This window comes from Hylobates moloch, unplaced genomic scaffold (genome assembly GCF_009828535.3).
Source record: "Hylobates moloch isolate HMO894 unplaced genomic scaffold, HMol_V3 SCAFFOLD_6, whole genome shotgun sequence".
NCBI lineage: Eukaryota > Metazoa > Chordata > Mammalia > Primates > Hylobatidae > Hylobates > Hylobates moloch.
Genome location: NW_026652281.1, coordinates 59,277,265 through 59,304,458, shown reverse-complemented (window position 1 = coordinate 59,304,458; position 27,194 = coordinate 59,277,265). Strand labels below are relative to the sequence as shown.

At 36.5% G+C, this 27,194-nt stretch overlaps 1 protein-coding gene and 1 long non-coding RNA gene across 4 annotated transcripts in view; one reads left to right on the top strand and one right to left on the bottom strand.

Annotated features, from left to right (window-relative positions):
- Positions 1 to 3,310, bottom strand: part of MEF2C (myocyte enhancer factor 2C) — a 170,420-nt gene extending 167,110 nt beyond the window's left edge. For all 3 annotated transcript variants that reach the window (XM_032156859.2, XM_032156861.2, XM_032156870.2), the window contains exons 1-2: positions 2,986 to 3,310; positions 1,441 to 1,537 (exon numbers count right to left, since the gene is read on the bottom strand). The gene's annotated coding sequence lies outside the window, so the exon portion shown is untranslated. The remainder of the gene's footprint in view (positions 1 to 1,440; positions 1,538 to 2,985) is intronic.
- LOC116471015 (uncharacterized) overlaps positions 1 to 27,194 on the top strand; it is a 68,208-nt gene that overhangs the window by 2,682 nt on the left and 38,332 nt on the right. The window contains exon 2 of the long non-coding RNA XR_009214102.1: positions 19,245 to 19,306. This is a non-coding gene — a long non-coding RNA (uncharacterized LOC116471015). The remainder of the gene's footprint in view (positions 1 to 19,244; positions 19,307 to 27,194) is intronic.

The window sequence follows — 27,194 nt, the reverse complement described above, 5'->3', positions numbered from 1 at the left end:
TCACAGTTGGCCTTTTAAAATATAGGATTTTCCCCTCAGCAGATTTAGCTTCTTAATTATGTGTGACTTAAGTTAATATTACCATTAGTTTTCTTCCCATGAGCCTTTATAGTTGAAGCAGAAGAGAAGAGATATGAAGAAATATACAATAGAAAATCACCTGAGATTTAAAACTATTCCTGAGTAATCCACAAAGTAGTTAATCCAGAGTGTGCTTTGTATTCTTTAAATACTTCTGTACTTTTGGTTTCTGTTTTTGTTTTTGTTTTTTCTTTAAAATCATCCTGATCCTTGCCATCTAATGATACTTGGTTAGGATCAGACTATTTTCTCATATAGGGAGGAGCTTGTACTAGGTGTCAGGAGACCTAGATTCTCTATCTAGTTCAAAATTTGTGCCTTACTAAGGGATTTGTCCTTTCTAGGCTTCAGTTTGCTTATTTGTTAAATGAGTTCTGTAACCTATTCCAGTTCTATCACTGGAAAACAGAAAATGTTTCTACCCTTTAAACCAATTGGAAGGTAGGGGTCTATCCAGTTAAATAAATAGGTGACAATTCCTTTAAAAGAAAATTATGTCTGGGATTGATGTACTACTGTACCAGCTTTTTTTTTTTCTAATCACCAAATATTTCCTACATTAAGTAGTACATGCTTTATTGTTAATGTAAATATAGAGTCACTTGTTTTTCCCTCAAAAGAATTATGTTTAGCAATATATTTAATTAAAGTGTCATAGAAGTTACAGAGATCATACTCCTCAGGATTTTAACTCCAGGGAAATCTAATGTTGCAATTTCTGTTTAGAGCTGCATACCATCTTACTCCAACCTCCTCTCTTCACTACTTCCCTACATTAAAGCAGCGGTCCACTAAAGCCCTGTGCACTGGGTCTGCCTGCTTTTAAGCCTGGCCCACGCTGGGTGTAGCTCTTGAAGTGAGCTTTAAAAATTATTTTAAAGTGAACTGGGGCGGTTGCCACAGCAACCCACCCTGAGATGAAGAAAGGCTATAGATTAATGTACCCCTTAAGATTATTCAACTGTATAGTATTTGTTCCTCAGCCAGAATACTTTTAACACAAACATGATAAGTGAACATGGTAGTTTAGAAAAATCTAAAAAGCAGTGAAACACAAATTCCAATAGCATTACATATTTTAATCTTTGTCTAATTATAGTATTGATGATACACAGGACTTCCCATGAAATAGATTAATTGTATAAGATACAGTACTTGCAAAAGTAGGCCCTGAAAGATGACATGATCTTTAAGCAAAATGATATGTCATTGCTTATAATATAAAGTGTATGGTGGTCATTTAACTCTTTATTATTGTTATACACGTCTATTCTGTAAATACCTAAGGCCAAGGAGTTTGGCAGTTTTACCTTTATGGTAACTCTGTGGTAAATGATAAAAACAAATGTGAGCACTCACCACATACACTTCTTTACTGCCACAGTCATTTGCCTTCCGTTCTTTACTTCATCTCTTCATAGAAGTTACTTCACAGTTTGCAACTCTTCTTTGGCACCTTCAAATGTGGAAGTGCAAAACAGTATATAGTATTTTGTTAACGCTGATATGAAAATACTTTCAAATAGATTTATTTCTAAAACTTCTAATCTGAAGTAACAATATTCTGATTTTAAACCAAAGTGTTTTGAATATAAGACAACTGAAATTGTCATGTATTGTGATAATAATCTTTAATATAAATAGTGCCAAATATCTAAATTTCAAAAATTCACTACGTGCAGCATTAACCCAAGAAGAATATACAGGCTGTGGAATGTCTATGATTGAGAATTTGCAATATACAAAGGATTTGTTATTTTAAGACAAGGTTTACACATATCTAAGGATTCTATATTTATCTGTATTTCTGTACCTTCAGTTTTATATCTGATAGAGAATTATAGAAGAATGTTAAATCCATTATATCCGAAGCTAACACAATTTGTCAAATTGGGAAATGTTTGCAATGCAGTTGAGGTTACTGAAAGGGCTTATTTTATGCATTGCCTAAAGGCCAATTTAAAATACTTTGGGATTAGTGATGTGTATTCAGTACGGTTTATAAATTCTATTACCAATAATACCTTATTCTTCCAAGCAGTGTTTAACTGTACTGAGCACAGACAAATGCTCCTGTGTTCTGATTTCTGTTTTAGCCTAGCTTTCCATGACTTTGTGCACACAAATGAACCTTTCCTTGGCTTCAGACTGAGGCTAGTCCCAGAAAGAGAACCAGCCTTGAGACACATCAGACCAGGATGGTCAATATCTCTTTTCCCATTTGTAATAGCAGGAGGACTTTGCATAGTGAAGGATCATTTATAAAGCCTCTATATTTGGGTTGACATCTCTGAGGTTTATTTTTAAGTTGCTTCAGAGTCAAAGAGAAATGAAAAATTTTGGCCAGTTTTACTTTATGGGTGTTAGTTGAGTTTAGGTTTTTAGGCTCAGGCCCACAGTGAGTGAGTCCAAACTTGGTCTTGTAGTCACTACCAAGTGATTTGGTGAGTTCTCTTTCTTCCAGTTGTGCTTCATTTTACAGTCTATTAAGTGAGAATCATAATACACATCTCCCAGGGCCTATTCACCTTATAGAAATGCAATCTTCATGAAATAACATCTGAAACGTATGGTAAGGTTTTTTTTTTTAAAACGACACTACAAATTATGATACATTTCTCCCTTTTCCTGTAATCAATATGTCCAAATAAGGCTTGATCAGTAATTTGCTTGCAAGTGTGTGGCTGATTCAAAAATATCCACATGCATGACTAAATTTAATGCGACTTTACCTTTACTTACAAAATTGTTAAATGTTGTTCATTAGAACATTGATTCTATCCCATTTCTTGAAATATCACAGAAACCTTCAATTCAAGGAATGGATTTTCACACTTCCCCTTTTACCTGTTTCTTCTAGATACCTTACTATGTGTGTGCTTTTTCATTTTAAAAAATCTTTACCCGGGGTCGTGGTGGAAGTGGGGATTAAAAATCTCGTCCTGCGTTTTAGTGCTCACTTCTTTGTTTGGAAAGCAGAGCGCTGGCACTCAATCCGGACGGCCCTCAAAGACCCAGACGAGGGACGCCTCTAGTTTGAGCAACTCACTCCGCTGAGTTATTGATTGCAGGCAGCAACAATCCCTCCGGCTGATTTGTGTGAAAAGTGAATCCGCGCTGGCTGGGCGTTCAGTAAAGGCGCAACAGCTGCAACGGCATCCAATTATTGCCGATCCTCCCCTCCAACACTGCTCTCATCACCTATATACTCTTTTCTCTGCCCGTCTCTGCTTCCCCCCCCCCCCCCCCCGCCCACCCACTTTTCTCCAGGGCCGACGGAGCTGAAGGGGCGGGGGTTCCTTCCTTGGAGTGTTTCTAGAGCTCGGAGGCTGCTAGTAGGGGGTGAGTGCGCCACGTGCGTGCGCCACGGGCGAGCAGGAGGCAGGCTCTAGGCCCTCCTGGGGACCTGCTGGGCCTGGCTGCGACGAGTGGGCGGCCACGCTGGTTTGGCGCGGGGAAGAAAGGGGGTGTGCCGACTTGTATTTAGTTGGGGGTTGTGGAAGTCACGGCTGGGGGAAAAGCGTCCGGTGGTTTGTTGGTAAAGAGGGTGCGTGATGGGCTCTGGGGAATGGAGGAGGGCGCAACGGCTGTGGGTGGACTGTGGAAACGGGCGGTGGCAGTGCCGGGGGTAGTTGTCCTGCTGGTCTGGTTTTGGGATCCTGGGCTGGAGAAATACGATCCAAAAGAGCTCGGGACGGGCTCAGAGCGACCCACGAAAATGCCAGGGGCCAAGTAAATGAACCCACCCTTTAACAGTGCACAAAGCGCTGGCACACGGTCCACGTCTGGTGACGCAGGCTGCCCGAAGCGCTCCAACCATTTTGCAAACCTGGGAGAGCAAGAGGGGCTCTGCAGGTTTAGCCGCCGCCCCTGTCCCACTCTGGCCAGCCGGAGTTTTTCACCTGACAGACCAATAGGAAAGAACACGGGCCCCAAACTGGATTTTATAGTCTGAGCTCTCAGCATCTAAGGAATTATTTTTCAAAAAACAAAAGCCAACTCATAGCTCTATTAAGCTAACGCGTGTGCGAGTTTTGGCTAGGAAAAAGCCACAAAGTAAAGCAAGAAGTAGGGTATTCAGGATAAAACACACACTTTAAAGACAAAACAGAAAGCTTCCTTTCTCCTTGTACCCCCTTTATTTGTTAACACAGGTGAACGGTTCTAGGATGTCTTACAAAAATGCTGTCACTAAATGCAGATATCTGTGCTGTTCTTTGATCTGTCTGGCATTGTGGAATACTCAATTACATCAAAGGTGTAAAAACGTTTATGTTATCATGTTCTTGAAACATTTAGTGGCTACCAAGATGGTAGCTATTTAAATTAATTAAAATAAGATAAAATAAAAATAAATTCTGTCCCTCAGTTCCACTAGCCATATTTCAAGTGCTCAATAGCCACATGTGGCTAGTGGCTCCCTTATTGGACAGCGACATGTCAAACATTTACATCACTGCATAAAGTTCTACTGGAGAATACTGCTATAGAGTTCAAAATGAATGCTGGTTAAAAAAAGAAAGAGAGAGAGAGAGAGAAAGAAAAGAAAGAAAGAAATTACATTATGACTGATACCAGCCACATTTTAGGACACTCTTGGAGTTTCTGTTACTTGGCACTAATGTGAGAAGCTTTAAAGTCAGACTTTCAGTATCTTCCTGCTGAAAGAGACCTTGGGGAACACTTCACCCAGACATCTGATTTTTTTATAGGCAAGAGAAATCAGGCCCAGAGAAGTTAAGTGATGCCCCCAAAGTTATGTCATAAATTTGGAAAGAAGATAAGGGGTCCCCTAACAGGGTCCAGTATACTTTGTGCCAGACAAAGACATCTCTCTAGGCAAATTCATCTTATAGAAAGTCAGCTTGACTGAAAATTTTAGGCAAGAGTACCCTTTTACAAGAAAAAATACTGCTAAGTATTCCTCCAGGAAGAAATCCCATTTAACAAAGAATGAGGAGAATGGGGAATAATACTATCTCCCAAACTAAAAGTGTATTATTGGTAGTGTCATAGATTCATATAATGCCTTTTCTAAGAGGCTAATTGGGATAACACTGTGCTTAATTCTACTTTAAAAATTCTGAGGAAATGGGATTATCGTCTTAAAGAGCTAAAAAGCATTCTTAAGGTCAGAGAGGAAAGGTGTTACCTAAGGTGAAAATTGTTAGCAAAGCATAATCTTTCTCAAATTTGATAAAGATATCAGATACATTCATTATGATATAACTAGGATGGAACTGGCTCAGAAATGTTAATAACAAACAAATCTTTTTTTTTTTTTTTTTTTTTTGAGATGCAGTCTTGCTCTGTTGCCCAGGCTTGAGTGCAGTGGCGCGATCTCAGCTCGGCGGCTCGCTTAAAGCTCCACCTGGTGAGTTCATGCCATTCTCCTGCCTCAGCCTCCCGAGTAGCTGGAACTACAGGCATCCACCACCACACCCAGCTAATTTTTTCTTTTTTTGTATTTTTAGTAGAGACGGGGTTTCACTGTGTTAGCCAGGATGGTCTCAATCTCCTGACCTTGTGATCTGCCTGTCTCGGCCACCCAAAGTACTGGGATTACAGACGTGAGCCACCGCACCCGGCCCTAACAAAACATTATTACAAATTACACTATCTGAAACATATAAGGCAACAGAATACATCATAAAGGTTTAGCCAAAGAATAAGCTTTCTTATTAGTTTTATTGTTTTGTTTTGTTCTGTCTTTTGGGTTTGTTTTGTTTTTAATGCCATGTTTGTATTCTATATATCTTACTGTTAATTAGGAGTGAACTGTTGGTATTAATTCTGCTCTTTTACAGTAGTTGCCTTTTAACTTAACCCTTAGTGAAGGATCCCTGAAGTGTCCAAATAAGAGTACTTATGAATATTAAATAATTTTAAATTAATAATAACAAATTCTTTTAAAAGTGTAGGTTTACATTTATATTTGAATTATTGTCTTTATTTCTCTTCTTAATTTACCATTTGCATGTGGTTCAGCATTCTTCCCATTCTCCCTAAAATCCAGTATCCTTAGAGAAAATGTTTCACTTCTTCAAGTGCTTGTAGACATGGAAGAAGGCCTCACCTTCTCCATGGCTGACGACTGAGAAGGCTGGCCTGACTTGGAAGAGGCTGTGTGGCCAACAGCCAATTGGCTGTATCACATGATAACTGTTTGATTATGCATATGGTTTAAATCTCCCTTTGCCTCAGTTTCCTCATTTGTAAAATGTGGAACAAAATGTGCTACCCTCAAAACTTTGTTATAAGGATTAAATGAGCTATTCAGCATAAAGCACAGGGCTGGAAAAGTGATAAACTGCAGTAAAAATTAGCCATTCTTAATCTAATGCAAAGAATTTCCACTTCTATACCATTAAGTTCTTTATTCACCCATACTGGGGTTATCACAGCAGAAAGAAGTAGGTCATCCAAGAGGTGGGAATTGGTTCAGGATGAGATTTACCTTTGAAGAGGTAAAATGTTTTAAAATACCATGACTTAACTGTACAGGTTGCCTTATTTCCCTTTCACTGACATCATGCCTCTAGGATTTTTTTTCTTTTTTGGGGGATGCTTTATTATACTTGTTAGCCACTTGGCTGCTGAAAAGGCACTGAAAACTCAGAGTCTATCCTCTTTTCACCCTGGTTGACCTTTGGAATGCTGTTGTCAGCCAAGATGACATTGATATCTTCAGTCTCCCGCTCGCTTGAATTCTTTAGGGAAGAGTCTGCTCAGATTGTCTCCTGATGTCATTCCAAATGTCTGATGGCCATCTATGGCAACTGGGTTGGGCAAAAGCCTGCTGGGAAGGGGTAGCCCACAGAATGCCTAATGGAGAGTTCTGTTCAAGAGGATCTAGAAGTAGTTCTGTTAGACATATGATCAACACTACAGCTATGTTAGGGGACTGTACCATTTCTTGAAAAACAGAAGCATAGACATTTTGCATTTTTGGTTCTAATAAAGTCCCACCTGAGATGTTTATGATTTATACTGATTTTATGATTAAGTATGTATTACAGAAAAAAAGAGACTTAGGGAATGTCAATAAAAATTTTGTATCTGATATTCATGCTAACACTAGTTATTAAGCGAAGACCCCAAGTTAAGAAAGAAGAGTTTAGAAAAGAAGGAAAAAAGCTACCACATGGCAAAATGTACATTATTCTATCTTTCTAGGTATTTTTTCTTTTTCTTTCTTTCTTTCTTTCTTTCTTTTTTTTTTTTTGATGGAGTCTTGCTCTGTTGCCCAAGCTGGAGTGCAGTGGTGTGATCTTGGCTCACTGCAACCTCTGCCTCCCATAGAGATGGGGTTTCAACATGTTGGCCAGGTTGGTCTTGAACTCCTGACCTGAGGTAATCCGCCCGCTTCTGCCTCCCAAAGTGCTGGGATTACAGGCTTGAGCTACTGTACCAGCCATTTCCAGGTAATTTTTTTAAATGACTATGTTCTACTTATCTGGAGCTTACAAAATTATTTATAAAATATTTTATTTATAATCCTATATTTTAAACCAAGCAATATAATAGAAAATGTTATGTTTTCAAGAAGGTAAGATCATGCATAGATCTATATGCTTTCAATACGTAATTTTATAGAAATTCTGGAACAAGGAGGCACATAATTATATCAATATTCTAATTTCTTAGGAAGAAACAATTAATTTTCACTGGGAGGAAGTTTCTAAATTATTTTGTAATATGGTGAGAATTAAAAGTAAAACTCAATAAAACTTTTAAATTTAAGTCAGTGATTAAAACCAGTTTGTTTCACCAAAGTACTGATTGAGTCAAAGACTCAAACCAAAAGCCAGATTTCCTATGGACTATTATTTATTTATTTATACTAAATGTGTAGTTAAATCTTTTAAATCAGTAATGTTCTTAGTCCTAATACAATGATATCTGGAGTATATATGCAAAAATAATACTATCTTATTAGAGTATGGGTTGAAATGAATGTTTGAAGTACCTAACATTTAATGGCCACGTACTATTTGTCAGGCTCTGTATTAATTGCTTTATAAGCTTTATTTCCTTTTATTCAAAGAACAACCTTTTAGACATGTACTATTATTGTCCCCATTTTACAGATTTTACATACTAAAGCTATGAATGCTGACATGACCTGCCCTGGGCCATATAGTTCCTAAGTGCCAAAAGACATAAAACCAATGTGTTTGTTTCCAATACTCTACCCTTAGCTATGATGCTATACTGCTTCCTTGTATTCGTAACATTTGTTCACTTATAGGGATAATATAATAGATATTTTTGTCCCACCAGAAAATATTTCAGAAATACATATCTAAATGTATGACATCATCTTTAAGGTAGACACTTTAGAAGACCATTTATTTCAATAATGTTGCCTTTGCTCAAGTCTATTTAGAAATCTCCTCAGGGATTTGCTACACAGTCTTAAAACTGGCCTGATTGTTGGCAAATCTTTATCATTAAGGATGAATTTTTTTCCAAAAGTAAATCCAAGCCAAATGTAGTAAACAGGATGAAAACTGAGATTTGAGTATGAAGCATTAGATTATTTGATATTTGTCTCATAAATCGACACTAATTGAAGATATAAAAGAGGAATTTCAAAGGTATTTTTGATATGATTGTATAGCCTTTAAGGAGACAGTTTTGACAAGTAACACTCGTAAAAGGTCTGGTAATTTTTAAAAAAGTCATTTTCACTAAATTGGTAGTTATAGATCATCTGTAAACAGCATGGGAAATGTTTTTTTCAAAGAGTATAAAATGGGCAGTGGAGAGTAACTAGGAAACTCTGGACCAGAATCCACGTTTAGACACTAAATAACTGTTTTGACCTTAATTTTCTAAATGCCCTTTTTGTAAAATGGGGAAGGTGGCAGGAACTACCCATGATAATGATTTTGCTGAGAGAAGCACATGAAATTGTACTTCTGTGGCCGCTTAGTGCCTCGCATATAGAAAATTCTCAATAAATGTTAGCTATTATATACCATTTCACTTTCAAGAACTACCCCACATTCCTGGAAAACATCTCAACGTTGTAGTTATGTAATGATATTTTAAAAGATGTTTTCTTTTCTGTCAGTTTCATGCTTCCAAACAGTTATTTTATGTAAAGTATTTGATATATAAAGTAAATATAAACATATTTATGGTCGTATGTTTATTCAATTAATATGTATTATACCAAGAAATCTTACATGTTGGACTGCTAACTATATTATCCTTGTCAGTGTTCTATATAATATTGTCTTTAGATAAACTTTTTTGGGGGTATTCTTATTGGATTTCATCAGACTTATGAAAGTAATGACATACCCATTTGCCCAGAATAATGCTACAAGATTTTATTTTTTAGTTACCTCAGACATCTTCTAAATTGTTTATTCATTATATAATCTTAAATTTAAGGGAACTGAGCATAAATATGTTGAATTAGTGGCTTCCTATTAGATCCCAGCGAACTCCTCTTAAATCAGGGCTCTTATCTGTGTAGCATATGTGCGCAGTTGTGATGTTGTGAAAGTTTGTCTTTACGTCACTCTCTTCCCTATACTCACCTTCAGCAGGCCCTGCTTTCACTTTGGCATGCTCCACTCACCCAGCAGCAATTTTTACAATCAGTAATAGCTCTTTCACAAGTGCTTCTTTCTCTTCTGGGCCTTCCACTGATGCGACCTACAAAGTCCTTTCATCCCTCAGCCGCCCCTTTATGTCCCTGGAATTCTTTCCAACTATGTTCTATCAGAGGAGCCGGCCACTTCAGCCGCCTAATCCATGACAGGGTATCATTGTGCAACCACTTTAAATGAACCTCTCTTCAAAAGTTTTCTGAAAAGAATTCATAATCCAAAGGAGTATCCATGCTTCCACAGATACCCTGCTGTGTTGGTCAGGAGGTGTTTTAGGGAGCACTTTCAGTATGTCTCAGGTCCCTCCCGCCAGCAGCGACTTCATTTGTCCACACAGATCTAAGCCTTGGATGCAAGTAAATGGGAAACCTGGCTCTTACTTGAGGAAGCAATTTTGTTTTTGAAAATGTTGGGATTGGAAGATGAACTCTCTATCAGCAAAATATTAAGATACTCCTTGAAAATTTATATACTTAAAAAATTGTACATTGTATTACCTGTTCCTCTGGTCTCTTTTTCTATTCCCTCTTTGCAGTATGAGGCACGCAGCCACTGCTTGTCCCTTGTACCATAGTGACTATGTTGTCATTCAGACTTACCCTGTGTGCTTTCTCTTCTGCCCCACCAAAGCCACCAGAGGTGTAATTAGTGATTATTTATCCAGAAATGTCTTGAACAGGGTTTAAGAACTCTTTGAAGAGAGTGTGTACCACTTGTTGGATGAAAGAGAGAATTTGAAAGGGTTGGGGAGAGGTTTAGGGTCAGAGGGCAAATTTCATTCTGGCTTCTATCTCCTCTATTAAATCACAGATAAAGCATCTTCCTATGTGCAAAGACAGGGTACATAAACAAAAATTTCCCAACTTAGTGTAGTCTTAAATCTGTAAATAAAGAGTATCCATATCAAATGGAATGCATTTTATATTAAAAATCATCACTCAAGATTCAGAAGGAAGAAATAAGATTCTAAGTCAAAGATTTTGAACACTACTAAAGTAAGAAACATTCTACAACTTTCTTATTCCTTTTGACCCCTTTAGCAAAGGCTAAATAGCTAGCCAACAGATTTCCTCCCAACTATTCCATTTAACTTCCTTTCTTCCTTCCATCTGTCATTCATTCATTTATTCTTTCCTTCCTTCCTTCCTTTGTCTTTTCTGCTTCCTCTCTTCATTTTCAGTTGTAAATTCTTTATTATCAGTTGTGAACTCAGTAAAGCTACGCGTGCGCGCACACACACAGCTGGTTATTAACAGGATTTTTCCTTTGCGTTGGAAAATTACATTTTCTGTTTCAGAACCATAGGGTATTATTCTTTTTTGATTTATCAGAATCACTTCAAAATAAAATATCTTCACCAAAGGAGTTTATTTCTAAACAATTGATGATGCATGTTGTAGATAATGTGGTCATAGAATAACTTCTATGATTATTTTTTGTTATTAATCACTGTAATTACTCTTTGATTGCAATGATGATTAACTTACAATGAATAAGGTCTGTGCTTGTGTTGGTTATATGGTATTTGTGAAGGATTTATGTTCATGCATCCACACAGTCTCATCTCATCCTTACGTAGCCGTGAGATTCTAGTTTGTGTAGCCCTATGGCCACAAAATAAACTCACCCACAGGAGAATAAAGCCTATGGTTTCTCTCACATTATCAGTGGGCTATAACCTCTTAAACTCCGCAGGTCAGTGATGACTAATTGAGCATTCTAAAACTTGGTGAATGTGTATGCTCTACGCTCTCATACTTCCCATAATAAGCACTGTCTGTATTGTTTTAATGGCTATCCTGAAGAGTTTGCTCAAGCCGTTTTATCACATTTCAGGCCGTATTATTTAGCATCTTAAACTTAAGAAAAACTTGAGAATGATTTTTTTTCTGGCTTTTCACTAGTATTTGATGACACTTATTTTCCAGTCTACATAAGATAATTAAAATAAATGAACTACCCAACACAGTAGTGTTTAATTATAGCAGACAATACATTTTAAAAGGTAAAGTCTATAGTTGTGTGCATATGCTGCCTTTCATCTTTTGGGACTTGGGATCACTAAATGTTAGTTTTCTTGTTACTGTAGAGCAGGAGAACTATCCTTCTCACAAAAGAGGGCTCCTTGTGAGGATGTTAACAGTCTAGCGCAAAGAACCAAAGTGCCTCAGAATCACCCAGGTGCATGTGAAAATGCAGATTCATGGGCCCCACCTCAGGCCCACTTAGCTGCAATCTCAGGAATCTGCATTATAACAGGCTCCTCAGGTGGTTCTTGCATAGCACTTATTTGCATGCCACTCTCTTAAGGTGAAGGGAAGCATAAGATCCACAGGTCCCTCTAATGCCATAGCTTTTTTTTCTCTCCATTTGTTATTCACTCCTGTTCTCTCCACTAATGTTAACAAATTTTGTGGAACTTTTAAAGTCATGAGAACCTTTCAAGATAGTAAGATGAATCTTGATTCAAAATTGTAAACAAGAAAAAAAGACATGCCACAAATATTCTGCCTGTTGAAATTAGAAAACCAGTTAAGCAATATGGAAACCTAATTATCTCAAATTTCTGTACAATTCTTCGTCTGTACTTAATTGAGGGATAGCCATTATCTTTTCTTGGATGGAATCTGTTCATTGGGTCCTGATACCTCTGCAAAACCTGTAAAATGGGCTTCAGATCCAGGGACCTCTACCATTGGTGATAAGTGACTCCCAAACATTTTCATCCTTCAGTGACTGCCAGCTGCTGTGAGCTTAGACTCCATGAAAATAGGACTGGCACTGGTCATAGTCACTTGAGGAATGTGGCTTCTCTGTAAAGAGATTTTCAATCAATGCGGATGTTCCTTGTGACCTCAGTAATCACCTCCATCGGCCAAGCAGTCATAAAGGGCCTGCACAACTTTGCCATCCTTGTCAACAGAGTGATCCATATCTTAGGTCTTTAACCTCTTTTGTATTAAGATTTTTTAAAAAAATACATTAATCATGTTTTAATTCTGTCCTCATGAGCATAAAATAGCAATAATAAATGATTATTACTATTGCAAAAGTATTGCTTTAGTTTACAAGTTTTCCTTAAAAATATTGAACTCCCCATCTGTATTTATCCATTCTTTCAATCTATTTATTCATCATACATAACCTAAATACCTATATGCAGCAGACATATTGTACTAGGATTCAGATATTTTTAACACTGTTTCTTGTTCCAACATTTTCCTGACATAAACAAATATATTATCATGCTGGCTTACAGCAGTGTGTGTGGAGAATATCTTTCTAAGTTTAAAAATTGTCCTGTCATTTTATAAAATTAAAAATATTAAATGACCATTCAGTACTTTTTTGTCAATTTAGCCTTATAGTGCATACTGAAAGTTCAAAGCTTTGTGTCATAATACAGTTTTGAGAATGAGACTTTTTGTATTATGTTACTAGGGTCCCCAAGTGGAAAAAATATGGCCTGATGCTCTGGAATATATTGCAAAGTGATTTTGTTTTCCCCACTGGCTTTGCAGGCTAGATACTGTGTCAGTTTTAATTACTTGGAATGCCTACATGGTGGGCTACTTACAGCAATAGGGACAGGGTGGGGCCCAGTCATTGCATACAGGAACCCACCAATAATGGTCCAGATTCCTTTTGAGACTTCCTCACACGAAAACAAAGGAAATGTCTTTCATTGGATAACTAAAACTTCCTTTTCTATGATTTGTATAAAATGGCCAAAAAGACCCATCCATTCATTAGCCTCACAGAGGTTAAGTGACTTGTTTCCAGTCACAAAATGACTTTGCAGTGAAACAGAGAGTCCAACTCAAATCTTCCTACTTCTGCTCTGGTGCTCTTTGAAGAACACTCTTTAACTCTAATGAGGAAGCCTTTATGATCCTTCAAAAGCAGATAAGGGACAAGTCACTTATTTTCACTAAAACCCCTTTGGGATGTAGGGCAATGATTAAACTTACTTGAAAGTCTTGTGATTTTGCACATTTTGCTTTGACACTCCTATCTTTCAAATTGCTAGAAATGGATGCTATTTACTATTTTGCTTGCAATTGATTTGCATACTGTTATTACATATTGTTAAATGGTTTGTTGATTAATGACTAATGTTTATTTGGACTAAATGTAATGGAATAAGCAAGTATATTTTCAAATTTAGGTAAACAATTTAGTTGCTAAATGGTGTTGTTAGTCATAAAATTGTTGGTTATTTTAGATTAATCCCTTGCAGGGGAACCCTAGCCACAATTTCCTTCCATATTTTTTCTCAATATTTTAAGCTTTACCCCTTCTCTTTTTCTTATTAATTTACATGTCTGGGTTTTAAAGCTAACACTTCCTATAAGCAAGTACTGCTCCAAAGGCCAGGACTAAGATAAATTCTTATAAATTCAGAATGTGGTAGATTTCAACTAAACAGTTTCTTTTCTGGAGATCAAGAAGACAAATATTTGGCTGAGTATTAATATTTTCATGACCTTGACTGGATCAATATATTGCAAAAATATTATCAACAAATTATATAAATACACCATATTTACCAATATAATTAATAATTTTGGAATTAATAGAAGATAGTTATATATACACACACACAAGCTAGTAAGTTGTTAAGGCAGTTATATGAACTATATAATGTATTATGCACTTGAATATATACATATGCTTATGTGTTAGTATATTTTGTATTTTTAATTACTCCCAATCTTAAAAAAAAACCCTATATTCCAACCTATATTTTTGATTTCTACATTTATCTTCTAAATGTATGTATTACCTTTGATTATTTTTTATTTCTGCTATTTCATATACATTCATAAATATTTCCAGTTTGGAAATCCATGTAAATGGTAAAACAAATAATAAACTTTTGTACCATAGATGTTTTAGTACATTTATAGTCTTTGTATTTTTTAGAACTACATTTTAATATGCTGTGATAAAAATGTGTATTTCTCTAACAAGGTATTAAGTTTGGTGACTGAAAAGGGTTCTTCAAAGGAATATAATTCACATTAATTTTCCATGTGATCATTGTTACTTACAGTTTAATAGTCAACATGTTTAAAGTCTAATTAGAAAAAAAAATCACTGGATATTAAGTTGGGAAACAGACCCAAATCTGTATCTACATAAAGGTCAACACCTTGGTGACCTTTGGTAAATTTCATTTTTGTTCTTTGATTTCATTTTCTTTGAAAATTAGAAGCTGAAAGCTTTAAAGCTTTCTTTCCATAACTCCGAAATAGTTTATGAGCTCAAAAGAAAATATGACTAAAAGAAATGTGTGGGCATCATTACCTGGCTGCCCAGTATTTTCATGGACACAGACTTGTAACATACTCTGAAAGTTCCTTTAAGGAAGATAACTCTGTATATATGGACAGCAAGGGAAAAGGGATCAATAGGAAAAAGAAGGGGAAATGAGTTAATGACAAAGGAGGAATGGTAGGCAGTAGAAATGACTCCCCACTTACTTGTTTTTTATCTATAGTCTAGTTATTCCTATTTGAAAACCTACTGGCACCAGGTATTATCAACAGGGATGAGTAATATGTAATTTTTATCTTTACTGGGTTACATTTGGCACATGGACAGTTGACAGCTGTCAGTCAGGTGGCTGGTCAATGAGGAGATACATATAAAGCTGCCAAAATATTTTTGTTGCTTTAAATACTTACAAGTAAACCATTTTAGCTGCAAATTTTGTTGCACTGAAATTAAATAGGCTGATATTTAAAATATAATTAATTGAAGTTAACTACTGGGAGAATCAAGATTTTCCCTATTAATATATAAGGTTAAATAACATGTTTTTCCAAGTGTCTTTCTGAAACAGGAAAACAATTTTTCTCCACTTTAAATAAGCTATCTGTAAGATAGGAAGATATCTTGCAAATAATGTTTAAAATGCATATGTTTTAATGTTAAATATTTAGAGCAGGTGTAAATCAATGCTACTTTAAACTCCAATATTTTATTAAAATAAACCATTCCCATACATTGAGGGAGTTGGCATAAGTTTTTTTGTGACACAATGTTGAAGATTTATTAGAAAGGACAAACATAGCTGCATGGTGGACAAGAATTTACAGCTTCTCATAATGAAAATTTTAAAAAATGGGATTTTAGATTAAGTCTACAATTCAGGCACAGCTAAAATGATAAATTTTAGTTATTTTGAAATATTTGAGCTATATCTAACATTATTTCCAATAGGTTCATTTATACTTAAATAATTGACAGAGTCATAAACAATAGTTTGGCAGAAGCTTTTGGTTTGCTTATACTTAATGACAATGTAATAATTATAGCCAATGGTAATGCATGTAAAAACTTAACAAATATAATTCTGAAGTTGACATAAGAACACATGTTGTTCAGTTTTGCAGTAACTATCATCTTTAAAAGTAAATATTGTGATTGTTTAGGAATACAGTATTTAACAGACTAGAAAAATAAAAGTAAAATTTTCAAGTGCATGAAATACATACTAATTCTTTAAGAGACTAATGAAGTTATTCTAAAAATTTAGCGACTACAGTTTCTCAGGTGTCTGAATCAATATAATGAAACATAATGAAGCATGACAAAATATATATGAAAGTAGCAGCTTCAAATCGCAATAAATACATATATATTTTTAAATGTTTTAATCATTTGAAATATGTATGTAACAATTTATAATAAAAAGTATATTTGGGTTTTAATGTTTTAAAATATGGGTTCATTAAAATGTTTGTGGGTAACATTATGTTTTTAAAATATTAGAATATTAAATATTTTGTTTGGGTGGAGTATTTCTGATAATTTTTTAAACCACAAATATTTCATAATTTTCAACAGTAATTACGACAGTTTAAAAGAGTATGTTAGTTATACATTTGTGGCATATCCATGTCGTCATTTATTTAAAAATTATTTCAGGTACAGTGGTCATTAAAAAAGTCAGACCTTATTTTTTTTCCACTATACAAGCATGTATTAAGGATGTAGATTGAAAGTTATTTATGGGATCATCAGAATAAAACAATTGCCTCATAGTATTAGTAATTCATATTGATAGGAGTCTTTTCTTTCTTAAGCACCAATTCTACCCCCCACAGCCCAGAAAATTGATTTTATGCATAATAATTTATAGCATTCTTCATCAATGTATACTGTTGTTTCTTTTAAATTCATTAGCCCATGTTGCTTGTGAATATGGAATTTGGTTATTAAAATGGTTTCATATGTTTACTATGTATAGGCTCTAGCTTTGAGCTGCTTACTTGCTTAAATAAATGTTTTCAATTTACTATAATACAACAATTTGTAGAGAAATGCTGTGAAGCATAGTTAAAAGAATGAATCCCTGAAATAGAATCACTTTTTAAAAATATGTCCTAACATGTGGTCTCATTTTTTCATGTTTTGCATTAATTAAAATCCTATTCTGGAAAAATATTTTTGCCTAAACTTTTGAATTCACAAAATAAAAAGAAAAAATACATAAATATACTAATTTTGGAAATCAGTGATGTAAAAACATGCCTTAATACTGTCTTGGTTGTTAATTTCAAAGATTTTTCTCAAAAGACACACTTCGTAAAGTAATGAGAAAATATTGCCACTTTTAATGGTTAAATAATATTTACTATAATACAATATACTTTTATTTAATTATTAGACGTGCAATATATTTTAAATTATTTAATCATACATGCAATATATGTTTTAAAAATGTATTAAAATAAAGTTAATTGCATGTTCTCTCTAATCATGCTAGAGAGATTGTTAGCATGTTAGCATGTACACATTTTAAAAAACCCAGTACATGTAATTTTCGAAAACAGTGTGTACCATTACACCTTTTTATTTGGGAGATTTATTAGAAAATAATTTTTATTCAGAGAAGATTATGACAGAATTAGATAAAAAGGAGACTAAAATGTGTGTTAAATCGTGTAATATTATAAATGTAATTAACTCTTCATCTTCCAAATATTGAAAACAGTAATGAAAGAGACGAATTTTAAAAATAGAATCTTTTTTTAAACCTAAAAAAAAAAAACCTAAAAAATTGTTATATGCTAACAGCTTTACTTTCACACCAGGCAAACCCACTGTTGAGTGAGTTGGCTCTGATTCCAATGGTCTCATCAACTTTGTGAACACAGGTACTTCAGTAGTGCCTCTTTCAAGACAATAAAATTAACTTTTAGAGATTAAAAAATATATTTTGGCAATTGAAACTCACCAGTGCCTTTCTGCTTCTCCAGGAAGTTGTACCCGTCAGCACCTGCTGAGGGCTTTGTTGTCCAAACCCTGACAGGTAAAAAAATTCCTGTAGAATAAAGCCAGACCAGCTGGCTTTGAAGAGAAACCCCCCAGTTTGGGCTGCGTTTGCCTCCTCTCCTTTTCTATGAAGACCGAGGCTTTGCCCCCTTGATCGTCAAGCCGTGAGATGCGTGATCTCTCTGCACAAGTGTCTGGCAGGCCGAGGTGCACCTGTTTCTGTCACTCTGGAGTAAATTTAGCTGTAAAGGTATCACTGACAACCAGACCTTTGTCAGTGCTGGCAAAAGAACACAGAATTGCTTCCCTCCCCTCCCCCCTCCCGACCCCCTATGCTGCTAGTTCCAATGGAAAATATCCAATCGGAAGTCTATCCAAAAATCATTCCTAAAAAATGAAATTGCTTTCATATGGTATAAAAAAGTAAGTTTCCTCATTTCAAGCAGATTTTAAAATTACATTTCCAAGAATAATCTTGGAACAAGACAAGTTTTCGTTCAATTAATTGTGGCTGGAAACTTTTTAATGGAAACATAGCACATACTTACTTCATTTCAGGTTATTAAATTGTGTTAAGCGTAAAAGTTATTTGCCATTCTTTGCTGCAGCTCATTTGTTCTTTTCGATTCTAAGAAATATTAGAAGGTTAAATAAGTTATCACATAGGAGGGATTATTCATACTACCAAAATTAGAATGTGTGTAGTTCTGAGGGACTGAATGTCAAAATTGTATGCTCATAGCACTAAAACTATTGGGAATCTAGGATGCCACTGGAACGTGTAAAATGGCAGCTAAGGTCTATGGAAACCCTTCATGTTTAGAAACTGGCTAAAGCTTGAGTTCTCTTATCTTTTGGTTAAGGTAAGGACATTTATCATTTATGTGAATGTTTTAGACTAATTATTAGTGGTTTGAGAAATATTCCTTTGGAGGAAAATAGAGAGGCAGGCAATATTCATTAATATGTCTGACATAAATAAAATAGTCAAGACATATAAAGCAGCCCAAGGAGTAACATCCTTAGCCAAAGCATTCTGAGCTTCTGCCTTAATAATTATGATTTCTTAAGTGGAGTTAAAAAGAGTTGTACAGAGTACCTGTTCTACCATATTATTGCTGTTTACAGGAGTTGGGTGTTATGAGAAAAGGAAAGCTGGGTCAAAATAAAAAAATGCTTTGTAAAATAAACAAAGTTCCTATTTACTTACTATGTATAAACAGCCACTCACCAAGCCTTGTTTCTCCACAGGGCACCACTTTCAGATAAAAACATAGACCTGAATGGCATCATCCAGTATCCAAGGAAACCATGTAAGTACCTCTCTCACTGTGTACTTCTGTTATTCAGATCTTAAAAGCTAGCTGAGTACTGAATAAGTGAGTGTTTTTATTTAATAATTATAAGGGAGGTACTTTTTAGGAGCCCGCTAAAAAGAAACAGGTTCTTGATTGTTATGTGTGTCATAACAAAACTCTCATGTTTTCATCATATTTCATAAAATTATGTGCTTAGTCCCACTGTCTCCATCAATTCTCGTTCTTAGGTACAAAATAGCTACTCAAAGTCCTAATGAATTGGAAGTTTCAAACTTTTCCAAGACCCAAACAATGTTTCAGAGTCCTTGTGCTGGGAGTACTTTCTTAATTGTAGTTAAACTTGTTAAATTTTAAAAATTAAGAAAAAATTCCTTGGAAAATAATGGTTTATTGGTAAACATGCATGGCAATTTATTCGGCTGTAGCCTTTCTTGAAGAGTGAGCAAGTGGGCAAAGACAAGATTACATGTTTAAACCAAGAAAAGAATCTTGAAAGTAAGTGTAATGACCAAGATGCAAAAATCTGTCTGGGGAAATGGTTGGGAGGTTGGCACATTATTTTCTTTCTCCCCTCCCCACAAACTAATGTACATTTCTGCAGCTAATATCAAGGTTTTAATTCATGTTCAGGAGCTATGAAATCTAATGTGGAAATTTAGTTTCTAAACAACATGCTACTCTGGAGAAAGACATTCCTAAAATATTTGAAATTTCTACTATTTCCTTACTTGGACTTTTTTTTTTTTTTGTATTTGTACTATCTCCTTTTAAAATTAAATTATTTTCAATATGAAATGATTATTCATTATTGTTTATATGCCTTTTCACAAAAATACTTAACATTTTCTATATGCTCATGTAATTATAGACCTCTTTCTTTACCTTCTAAATTCACTATATGATTTACCTACTCTTTAAATACAGACATATTACTTTTCATCGAGGGTGGTTTCAGAGTTTTTCATATACATTTTTTTTGCTTTTGTCACTCGTGTGTATTTCTACTTTTCCTCTGCAGCGTGGCTCCTTGCTAAGCATAAATGGTAGGGATTATCTCACGGTTTCTCTGAAGAATTAGAGAGGTCCTTCATGTTCAATAACTGCAGGAGCATTTCACTTTATCACATAATTATGTCAAATTCTATTGTTTATGCATTTGCATATTTCTGCCTTTTAATATATGTTACCAAACTCATCTTTTTGAATTGAGAAAAGTTGTGTCAGACTAAGGAATTCGCTGGAACTTTGGAAGGGCCTCCTCACCCAACAGGAAGACCTGGCTAGGATTTTAATTTTTTATGTAACTCATAAACTTCACAACTGTGGAGTTTGAGGCCAGAAGTGCTACCTTCTAAAGTGGGATTTCCTTGCTGCATAATAAAGGTGGGCTTTTGCTGAGTAAAGTTGGAGGCAGAGAGGGCTTAGAATAGATGTTTATAAAGAAAGAAAATGCTAATTGAAGGGTAAGACCAGGTAATGATATAATTCACTATCTTGAGAAAATGGAATCTTTTGAAATTCATTCCCCCTGTAATACAAGGGAAATGAAAATCTATAGTACAATGCTCATGGCACAATTTTAACTGTTTACATTAAAATATAAATTTTTCCAGAAAAAAATTTAAATTTGACGTATTTAATGAAACCTCCTATAACCAAAGGAAAATTGCTATAGAAATAAATGTATATATATATATATATATATATATACACACACACATTTATGTATATGGTTGAGATTTTCCATTCATCAGTAGTAGACTCTCTAATGTAGACCAACTTTGTTTAGTAGAACTTTCTGTGATAATGGACATGTTCCATAGCTGCACCGTCCAATATGGTACTCACTAGCCATATGTGGCTACTGAGTACTTGAAACATGGCTAGTGCAACACAGAAACTTAATTTTGAATTTTATTTACATTTAATTAATTTAAATATAAATAGCCCACATGTAACTAGTGGCTACCATATAAACAACCTAGTTCTGGTCTAGACCACTTAGAAATGTGGGGAGAGTCAAATATGTATAGATTTGATATCACTATCAGTTATTTCTTATCTGTATATCAACTACCATTGACCATAACTGAAATCATTAATGCCTGAAGAAGTGTGCTCCAACATCAATTTAGCAGGATTTTGAGAAATACTGCCATGTGATAGGCCAAATTGTAAAGAGTACTATTTTGTTTTCATCAGAAATTAAATACCCTCTTGCAGAGATTTTCTATTTCTTTTGGTATTCTGTCATACAATATAATTTTTTATGTTTAATATTTGAATTATTACAGTAGAATTTCTTTGTGATACTTTCTCAGAGATGAATGCTTTTCATATGGTCGATAGGAAGACATTATAAAATTATTTTATAAGCCTGGGGCAGCAACTTTTAAAATGGCCTTTGTGAACAAGACTACATGAAAAAGATAAATACACTAATGAAAATTCTAACTATAGGGACAAATATTTTTAAAAGTTTAGCTATAATTGGCTGGGTGTAGTGGCTCATGACTGTAATCCCAGAACTTTGGGAGGCCGAGGTGAGTGGATCATCTGAGGTCAGGAGTTCAAGACCAGCCTGACCAACATGGTGAAACACCGTCTCTACTAAAAATACAAAATTAGCCGGGCATGGTGGCAGGCGCCTGTAATCCTAGCTACTTGGGAGGCTGAGGCAAGAGAATCACTCGAACCCAGGAGGTGGAGGTTCCAGTGAGCTGAGACCACACCATTGCACTCCAGCCTGGGCAACAAGAGTGAAACTCCATCTCAAAAAATAAATAAATAAATAAATTAAATAAAAATAAAAAAAGAAAAAGTTTTCTTACAAGTTCTGCAATGCAACTTGGCAATACAACTTGGCAAGTAATTCCAAAAATGTAATCGGCCTCAAAAAGTGCTTCCTAGGGGTGGAGCCAAAATGGCCAAATAGGAACAGCTCCGGTCTCCAGCTCCCAGCCCCAGCGACACAGAAGACTGGTGATTTCTGCATTTCTGCTTGAGGTACCGGTTTCATCTCACTAGGGAGTGCCTAACAGTGGGTGCAGGACAGACGGTGAAGCGCACTGTGCGCGAGCCGAAGCAGGGCGAGGCATTGCCTCACTCGGGAAGTGCAAGGGGTCAGGGAGTTCCCTTTCCTAGTCAAAGAAAGGGGAAACAGACGGCACCTGGAATATCGGGTCAGTCCCATCCTAATACTGCGCTTCTCCAACGGGCCTGGAAAACGGCACACTAGGAGATTGTGTCCCGCACCTGGCTCGGAGGGTCCTGTGCCCACGGAGTCTCGCTGATTGCTAGCACAGGAGTCTGAGATCAAGCTGCAAGGCGGCAGCGAGGCTGGGGGAGGGGCGCCCGCCATTGCCCAGGCTTGCTTAGGTAAACAAAGCAGCCAGGAAGCTCGAACTGGGTGGAGCCCACCATAGCTCAAGGAGGCCTGCCTGCCTCTGTAGGCTCCACCTCTGGGGGCAGGGCACAGACAAACAAAAACTCAGCAAAGAACCTCCACAGATTTAAATGCCCCTGTCTGACTGACAGCTTTGAAGAGAGTAGTGGTTCTCCCAGCACGCAGCTGGAGATCTGAGAACGGACAGACTGCCTCCTAAAGTGGGTCCCTCACCCCTGAGCAGCCTAACTGGGAGGCACCCTCCCAGTAGGGTCAGACTGACACCTCATTCAACCGGGTACTCCTCTGAGACAAAACTTTCAGAGGAACTATCAGACAGCTGAATTTGTGGTCTCACGAAAATCCGCCGTTCTGCAGCCACCGCTGCTGACACCCAGCCAAACAGGGTCTGCAGTGGACCTCTAGTAAACTCCAACAGACCTGCAGCTGAGGGTCCTGTCTGGTAGAAGGAAAACTAACAAACAGAAAGGACTTCAACACCAAAAACCCATCTGTACATCACCATCACCAAAGACAAAAAGTAGATAAAACCACAAAGATGGGGAAAAAACAGAGCAGAAAAACTGGAAACTCTAAAAAACAGAGCACCTCTCCTCCTCCAAAGGAACGCAGTTCCTCACCAGCAACGGAACAAAGCTGGATGGAGGATGACTTTGATGAGTTGAGAGAAGAAGGCTTCAGACGATCAAACTACTCTGAGCTACGAGAGGAAATTCAAAACAATAGCAAAGAAGTTAAAAACTTTGAAAAAAAATTAGAAGGATGGATAACTAGAATAACCAATGGAGAGAAGGGCTTAAAGGAGCTGATGGAGCTGAAAGCCAAGTTTCGAGAACTACGCGAAGATTGCAGAAGCCTCAGTAGCAGATGCGATCAACTGGAAGAAAGGGTATCACTGATGGAAGATGAAATGAATGAAATGAAGAGAGAAGGGAAGTTTAGAGAAAAAAGAATAAAAAGAAATGAACAAAGCCTCCAAGAAATTTGGGACTATGTGAAAAGACCAAACCTACGTCTGATTGGTGTACCTGAAAATGATGGGGAGAATGGAACCAAGTTGGAAAACACTCTGCAAGATATTATCCAGGAGAACTTCCCCAATCTAGCAAGGCAGGCCAGCATTCAGATTCAGGAAATACAGAGAACGCCACAAAGATACTCCTCGAGAAGGGCAACTCCAAGACACATAATTGTCAGATTCACCAAAGTTGAAATGAAGGAAAAAATGTTAAGGGCAGCCAGAGAGAAAGGTCGGGTAACCCACAAAGGGAAGCCCATCAGACTAACAGCTGATCTCTCAGCAGAAACTCTACAAGCCAGAAGAGAGTGGGGGCCGATATTCAACATTCTTAAAGAAAAGAATTTTCAACCCAGAATTTCCTATCCCGCCAAACTAAGCTTCATAAGTGAAGAAGAAATAAAATACTTTACAGACAAGCAAACGCTGAGTGATTTTGTCACCACCAGGCCTGCCCTAAAAGAGCTCCTGAAGGAAGCACTAAACATGGAAAGGAACAACCGGTTCCAGCCACTGCAAAAACATGCCAAATTGTAAAGACCATCGAGGCTAGGAAGAAACTATAGCAACTAACGAGCAAAATAACCAACTAACATCATAATGACAGGATCAGATTCACACATAACAATATTAACGTTAAATGTAAATGGGCTAAATGCTCCAATCAAAAGACACAGACTGGCAAACTGGATAAGGAGTCAGGACCCATCAGTGTGCTGTATTCAGGAAACCCATCTCACGTGCAGAGACACACATAGACTCAAAATAAAGGGATGGAGGAAGATCTATCAAGCAACTGGAAAACAAAAAAAGGCAGGGGTTGCAATCCTAGTCTCTGATAAAATAGACTTTAAACCAACAAAGATCATAAGAGACAAAGAAGGCCATTACATAATGGTAAAGGGATCAATTCAACAAGAAGAGCTAACTATCCTAAATATATATGCACCCAACACAGGAGCACCCAGATTCATAAAGCAAGTCCTCAGTGACCTACAAAGGGACTTAAACTCCCACACAATAATAATGGGAGATTTTAACACCCCACTGTCAGCATTAGACAGATCAACGAGACAGAAAGTTAACAAGGATATCCAGGAATTGAACTCAGCTCTACATAAAGTGGACCTAATAGACATCTACAGAACTCTCCACCCCAAGTCAACAGAATATACATTTTTTTCAGCACCACACCACACCTATTCCAAAATTGACCACATAGTTGGAAGTAAAGCTCTCCTCAGCAAATGTAAAAGAACAGAAATTATAACAAACTGTCTCTCAGACCACAGTGCAATCAAACTAGAACTCAGGATTAAGAAACTCACTCAAAACCGCTCAACTACATGGAAACTGAACAACCTGCTCCTGAATGACTATTGGGTACATAATGAAATGAAGGCAGAAATAAAGATGTTCTTTGAAACCAACGAGAACAAAGACACAACATACCAGAATCTCTGGGACACATTCAAAGCAGTGTGTAGAGGGAAATTTATAGCACTAAATGCCCACAAGAGAAAGCAGGAAAGATCCAAAATTGACACCCTAACATCACAATTAAAAGAACTAGAAAAGCAAGAGCAAACACATTCAAAAGCTAGCAGAAGGCTAGAAATAACTAAAATCAGAGCAGAACTGAAGGAAATAGAGACACAAAAAACCCTTCAAAAAATTAATGAATCCAGGAGCTGGTTTTTTGAAAAGATCAACAAAATTGATGGACCGCTAGCAAGACTAATAAAGAAGAAAAGAGAGAAGAATCAAATAGATGCAATAAAAAACGAAAAAGGGGATATCACCACCGATCCCACAGAAATACAATCTACCATCAGAGAATACTACAAACACCTCTATGCAAATAAGCTAGAAAATCTAGAAGAAATGGATAAATTCCTCGACAAATACACCCTCCCAAGACTAAACCAGGAAGAAGTTGAATCTCTGAATAGACCAATAACAGCTTCTGAAATTGTGGCAATAATCAATAGCTTACCAACCAAAAAGAGTCCAGGACCTGATGGATTCACAGCTGAATTCTACCAGAGGTACAAGGAGGAACTGGTACCATTCCTTCTGAAACTATTCCAATCAATAGAAAAAGAGGGAATCCTCCCTAACACATTTTATGAAGCCAGCATCATCCTGATACCAAAACCTGGCAGAGACATAACCAAAAAAGAGAATTTCAGACCAATATCCTTGATGAACATTGATGCAAAAATCCTCAATAAAATACTGGCAAACCGAATCCAGCAGCACATCAAAAAGCTTATCCACCATGATCAAGTGGGCTTCATCCCTGGGATGCAAGGCTGGTTCAACATACGCAAATCAATAAATGTAATCCAGCATATAAACAGAACCGAAGACAAAAACCACATGATTATCTCAATAGATGCAGAAAAGGCCTTTGACAAAATTCAACATCTCTTCATGCTAAAAACTCTCAATAAATTAGGTATTGATGGGACGTATCTCAAAATAATAAGAGCTATCTATGACAAACCCACAGCCAATATCATACTGAATGGGCAAAAACTGGAAGCATTCCCTCTGAAAACTGGCACAAGACAGGGATGCCCTCTCTCACCGCTCCTTTTCAACATAGTGCTGGAAGTTCTGGCCAGAGCAATCAGGCAGGAGAAGGAAATAAAGGGTATTCAATTAGGAAAAGAGGAAGTCAAATTGTCCCTGTTTGCAGATGACATGATTGTATATCTAGAAAACCCCATTGTCTCAGCCCGAAATCTCCTTAAGCTGATTAGCAACTTCAGCAAAGTCTCAGGATACAAAATTAATGTACAAAAATCACAAGCATTCTTGTACACCAATAACAGACAAACAGAGAGCCAAATCATGAGTGAACTCCCATTCACAATTGCTTCAAAGAGAATCAAATACCTAGGAATCCAACTTACAAGGGATGTGAAGGACCTCTTCAAGGAGAACTACAAACCACTGCTCAATGAAATCAAAGAGGATACAAACAAATGGAAGAACATTCCATGCTCATGGGTTGGAAGAATCAATATCGTGAAAATGGCCATACTGCGCAAGGTCATTTATAGATTCAATGCCATCCCCATCAAGCTACCAATGACTTTCTTCACAGAATTGGAAAAAACTACTTTAAAGTTCATATGGAACCAAAAAAGAGCCCGCATCGCCAAGTCAATCCTAAGCCAAAAGAACAAAGCTGGAGGCATCACGCTACCTGACTTTAAACTATACTACAAGGCTACAGTAACCAAAACAGCATGGTACTGGTACCACAACAGAGACATAGATCAATGGAACAGAACAGAGCCCTCAGAAATGATGCCGCATAGCTACAACTATCTGATCTTTGACAAACCTGACAAAAACAAGAAATGGGGAAAGGATTCCCTATTTAATAAATGGTGCTGGGAAAACTGGCTAGCCATATGTAGAAAGCTGAAACTGGATCCCTTCCT